General features: G+C 45.1%; 1 pseudogene; it reads right to left on the reverse strand.

Moving 5' to 3' along the window:
• Positions 1–3,180: 3,180 nt before the first annotated feature.
• LOC119296319 lies at positions 3,181–3,320 on the reverse strand (annotated as a pseudogene).
• Positions 3,321–6,198: the final 2,878 nt, after the last annotated feature.

Consider the following 6,198-nt stretch of genomic DNA (forward strand, 5'->3'; position numbering starts at 1 on the left):
GCATATTATATCTATCAAAATTATCATGTGTAGTAGTAAAAGACAACCCATCAATATAATCCTTAATAAGGGCAAACTTCTCCGATATAGTGTAGTCGGGAGAATTCAAAAAGATAATAGGACTATCATGTGTGGGTGCAATAGCAACAATTTCATGTTTAACATAAGGAACTATAGCAAGTTCATCTCCATAAGCATAATTAATATTGGCATCTTGGCCATAAGCATAGCAGGCATCATCAAAAAGGGATATTTCAAAAGAATCATAGGGATCATAACAGTCATCATAGCAATCATCCTTCGGTAAGCACGAAGGGGAATTAAACAATGTATGAGTTGAAGAGTTACTCTCATTAGAAGGTGGGCACGGGTGATCAATCCGCTCTTCCTCCTTTTGTTCTTCGCTCTCCTCCTCATCTTTTTCATCCAATGAGCTCACAGTGTCATCAACTTCTTCTTCCATAGATTCCTACACAATATTAGTCTCTTCTTGGACAGCGGAGACTTTCTAAATAAGTGCATTAATTTCATAATTGTATTCATAATTCTCATAGCAATATTTTAGGATAGCTAAATTTTCAGATCTATAACAAGCATCATCAATATCATCAAACTTGTTAAACATAGATTCAATTTCATAAGCACCCATAAAAGCAAAAAATTCTTCTATTTGTTCCACATCATAGTAATCATATATACCTCTAGCATAAGAAGCCAAGGTTTCATTATCATTAAATTTGCATGAAAAGGGGAGGTGTGGAGAATTCATCCTAGAGCAACAAGTATAATCATATTCCGAACATAGTTGTCCAGCATACCACTTCAATATACAATTTTGATCCCATAATAGTTTCCCTTTTTGTGTCAAGCGGTAATCTCTAAAGTATTCACGTTGATCCAACGTTACTCCCATTACATAATTGAATGGGGTTTTCTCAGGATTATTAAAGTAGTACATAATATCTTTCACATAACCAGCATCGAGGGTTTTAGGAGGTTCCCCATCTCCATGAGCAGAAAGTACACCTAATTTTTTGGGTATTTCGTGTTCCATATCCATAACAAAAGATAGAGAACAACTAAGAACAGCAAATAAAAATTACTTAGTGATAAAGCAAACAAGCGCACACGAGAATATTCACCCCATGCTATGACTCCCCGGCAACGGCGCCAGAAAAAGGTCTTGATAACCCACAAGTATAGGGGACCGCAACAGTTTTCGATAAGTAAGAGTGTCGAACCCAACGAGGAGCTAAAGGTAGAACAAATATTCCCTCATGTTCTATCGACCACCAATACAACTCTACGCACGCTTGACGTTCACTTTACCTAGAACAAGTATGAAACTAGAAGTACTTTGTAGGTGTTGTTGGATAGGTTTGCAAGATAATAAAGAGTACGTAAATAAAAAGTAGGGGCTGTTTATATAAAGAAACAATAAAGTAAATATAGCGAGTGTGGAAAAGTGGTGGTAGGAGGGGAGAAATTGCCCCTAAGCAATTGACTACTTTACTAGACCGATAGCAAGTATTATGTGGGAGAGGCCACTGCTAGCATGTCGTCCCTTACTTGGAATTCTATGCACTTATGATTGGAACTATTAGCAAGCATCTGCAACTACTAATGTTCATTAAGGTAAAACCAACCATAGCATTAAGATATATTGGTCCCCCTTCAATCCCGTATGTATCAATTTCTATGCTAGGTTGAAGCTTCTGTCACTCTTGCCCTCCAATACATAGTCCTATCAACATACAACTAACCCTATGGTGTGATCCACGCGCGCGCTCATATGATGGGCACCAAAGGACAACAACATAACCACAAGCAAATTAAATCAATCATAGCAATTCATCAACCACCGATAGGACAATGAAAATCTACCCAAACATCATAGGATGGCAACACATCATTGGATAATAATATGAAGCATAAAGCACCATGTTCAAGTAGAGGGTACAGCGGGTTGCGGGAGAGTGAACCGCTGTAGTAGAGGGGGGGAAGGTGATGGAGATGTTGGTGAAGATGGCGGAGGTGTTGGTGAAGATCGCGGTGATGATGATGATGGCCACGGCGGCGTTCCGGCGCCATCGGAGGAGAGGGGGAGAGGAGCCCCCTTCTTCCTCTTCTTCCTTGACCTCCTCCCTAGATGGGAGAAGGGTTTCCCCTCTGGTCCTTGGCCTCCATGGCATGGGAGGGGCGAGAGCCCCTCCGAGATTGGATCTATCTCTCTGTTTCTCTCTGGTTCTGCGTTCTCTTCTCGCTCTGTTTCACCGTTTCGTGTATATATGGAGATCCGTAACTCCGATTGGCCTGAAACCTTCACCGTGATTTTTTTCCGAATATTAGCTTTCTTGCGGCAAAAGAAGAGCGTCAACCGCCTTACGGTGGGCTCACGAGGGTAGGGGCGCGCCCTAAGGGGGGGCGCCCCCTGCCTCGTGACCACCTCGGGCACTGGTTCGCGTTGATTTTCCTTCCAAATTTTCCATATTTTCCAAAAATAAGATCCATCCGTTTTTATCCCGTTTGGACTCCGTTTGATATGGATATTCTGTGAAACCAAAATCATGCAACAGACAGGAACTGGCACTGGGCACTGGATCAATATGTTAGTCCCGAAAATAATATAAAAAGTTGCCAAAAAGTATATGAAAGTTGAATAATATTGGCATGGAACAATAAAAAATTATAGATACGATGGAGACATATCAATGTGGTCCTTGCCACGGTATTTTTCACGCATGGTCACTTTCTCCAGCTCGCCGGTGATGTGATTTGTGGCGCCGTTGTCGACATACCATTTGGTGTCAACGCCATAGGAGCCATCAGCTGCTCCGGCCACCTTCTCATCTTGAGATGAGTCATCTTCATCTTCCTCATAGCGGTACCAACAATCCTTGGTTGAGTGGCCTGACTTGCCGTAGATTTGGCACCTGACTGTGTCAGGACGCGACTTGTTGTTGGAGTTGTTGTTGCGCCGGCCTCTAGTGTTGGTGTAGGAAGGTCGGCCACCGCCTCATGCGTTGTTGACGCCGCTGCTGTTGCCGCCACCGGTGCCCTTTCCCTTGTTGTTCTGGGGCGGCCCGCGATGACGTGAGCTCCCTCCACGGCCACGAGTGGCGGCGTTAGCAGAAGACTTGAAGCCGCCTCCTGCAGCTCCTTGGAAAAGGGCCACCCGCTGATCGAAGTTGCTCATCTGAGCGAACAACTCGTCGAGGGTGACTGGTATGGTGCGTGCATCAAGGGCAGACACCAACGGCTGATACTCCATGTCAAGTGCATTGAGGATGTAAGAGATCATCTCATCATCCTGCAATGGCTTGTCAGCAGCAGCGAGCTCGTCGGCGAGGCCACGCATATGCGCGAAGAAGGAGGCCACCGACTGTGTCCCTTTCTGCGCGTTGGTGAGGGCTGCACGGATGTTGTTGACGCGGGACAGCGAGGTTGACGAGAACATGCTCGCTAATGCCGTCCATAGCTCGTGTGCATGAGCGATCGAGGTCACCTGCACCAAGACTTCTTTGGAGAGATTGTTCAGAAGATATCCGAGTACCTGCTGACCCTCTCAAACCCAGATGGGATGGAGTGGATTCGAGATGGTCTCCTCCTTTCCATCCTTGTCCTTGCTGACGACGATCTAGGACGGCTCCGCTATGCTTCCATCGACATAGCCGAAGAAGCCTGCCCCTCTCAATTGCGGCGTAATCTGGGTACGCCACATGATGTAGTTTGTGCGGGTCAGCCGCTCGGTGATCTGACCAGAGAGGGTAGAGGAGGTGGTGCTGGAGGAGGCCATGGCAAGGGTTGCGGAAGGAGGAGGAAAAACTAGATGGGAAGGGTTAGGCTCTGTATACCATGTGAGAGAACGTCGTACCCAAGCTCCGGGCGACGGCTTCATGTTAAACTCCCTGGGTTAGCGTACATATGGGATCGAGTACATCTTGGAGAACAAGGGACAGAATAGAGAGATATCTAGTTACAATGATAACAGAATATTTGAACAAACTATCTCTATCTATCTAGGTTCGGTTGACATCATGAGGGCCGAAGGTTATCACATAGGATCTCCATATGTGTCGTTTAACAAAACAAACATTGGCCCTCCAATATATATGATATGATTCAGGCGGGGGAGTTCCCTTACTCACCGGTGAAAATTCAAACAAAAACAAAGATTCCGCCCATGTTAGTTGCAATAACTAAAGTGATGATATTGTTGCTAGATCGCCCTCTCCAAACAGACAGACAGCGAGCAAAAACGAAGGTTAAGTTGTATGGAAGCCTTGACAATCAACAAGACACAAATATCGCCAAGTAAGGGCACCACCTGTCTATCACAATATCGCTTCAATGATTCAATTTGAAACTGTGAAGATTCAACAGACAACTATTGTTCATTGAAAACATGGTTGTTAAGAAAATGTGAAGAAAACTCGAGGACAAAGAAAATCAAAATAGCCTGTAAAACTAGCCGACCACAATGCATCAAGCGTAAGGCGCAGGAAAATCAAATTTTGGGAACGAAACAAGTGTATTCTGCCTGCATCAGCAAGCAACAGGGTAATGCGAGCTCTATGCCCTGCCCTGCCTTGAATCATGAAGAATTTTGCTGAGGAACTGCAAGGCTACATTCCCATTCCCCTGCCCCCAAGCGAGTACCTAACCTGAAATCCATAATCCACTACACAACCACATTATAGCAACTTAGCATCCTGCAAGATCCCCTGCTATTTACTTGTTGGCAACCAATACAATGCTGCAGTTACTAGGTCCACGCTTAAACCTGTGGTCAATGACAGTAGCTAGTACTGTACCACACAGTAAGTAGTATAGTAGTACAACTGAAGTGTTTCAGTGTGTAAGAAGTGTTAGATTCTTTGGATCGGGGTAGGCTAGATCATCCGGTATACCTACCTTCTGCTGGTGCAGATGAACTCGATCCAGCGCCGGCCATGGTCAAGTAGGGGCCGGTGACGATGTGGACAGAGAGTGGATGGCGACGGTGGTGGAGCTTCCCGTGAGCACCACGCTAACCCTAGATCGGTAGGGATTGTAGGTGGGGATTGTGTCAACGATTAACCTCGTGAGTCATGCCTCGACCCCCACCTCTGTTTATATAGCGCGGGTCACAGGGGCCCACCAACCATGGTTTGGTTGGGCGCCCCCGATCAGGGCGCGAGTCAGGGGCCCGTTCGATCCGTTGGGTTCGAACGGGAGAGAGATCAACATAACATTCTCCCCCTTGATCTCAACTTTACTTTTAACTTTATACTTTCTACTTTATTTGTTTCATCACATATTGGTACATAGAGCATGTTTCATCGTCACAGCTTAATTGCTGATAGAATCATACAGCTACAACATATGTTATGTTCAGAAACAAATTCTGTTCCTTTTGGGCCTATCCAGGAATCATAAGGATTTCCCTTAAACCCATGCCGGCTAAGTGTTCCTTGAACACATTGGGTGGTAAGCCTTTCGTTAGCGGATCCGCAAGCATATCCTTTGTCCTTATATGCTCGAGACTTATAGTTTGATCCTGGATTTTATCTTTCACAACATAATACCTTATCTCTATTGTTTTGGTAGCATTACTCGACTTGTTGTTGTGAGCGTAAAATACTGCGGGCTGGTTGTCACAGTACATCTTTAGTGGTTTGTGAATACAATCTACCACTTTCAAGTCGGATACAAATTTCTTTAGCCATACCACCTGCCCCGTGGCCTCGAAGCATGCTATAAATTCTGCATACATCGTGGATGATGCAACTATCGACTGCTTGGAACTTTTCCACAAAATAGCTCCCCCAGCGAGAGTGAAGACGTATCCTGGCGTGGATTTTCTATCATCTCTGTCCCCCGCAAAATCTGCGTCTGAATACCCTTTTATCTCTAGGGAATCACTTCTCCTGTATATTAGCATGTAGTCCTTCGTGCCTTGCGCATAACGCAATGCTTTCTTTACCATCTTCCAGTGCTCCATGCCTGGATTCTCTTGATATCTACTGAGTACCCCGGTGATAAAAGCTAAGTCAGGGCGAGTGCACACTTGTGCATACTGTAAGCTGCCAACTGCCGAAGCATATGGTACTGCTTTCATTTGATCGATCTCGTACTGGTTCTTGGGTCATTGGAATTTTCCAAAACTATCGCCCTTAACTATAGGAGCAGGTGTGGCTTTACTCGCATTCATATTAT

This window comes from Triticum dicoccoides, chromosome 1A, assembly GCF_002162155.2.
Source record: "Triticum dicoccoides isolate Atlit2015 ecotype Zavitan chromosome 1A, WEW_v2.0, whole genome shotgun sequence".
Lineage (NCBI taxonomy): Eukaryota > Viridiplantae > Streptophyta > Magnoliopsida > Poales > Poaceae > Triticum > Triticum dicoccoides.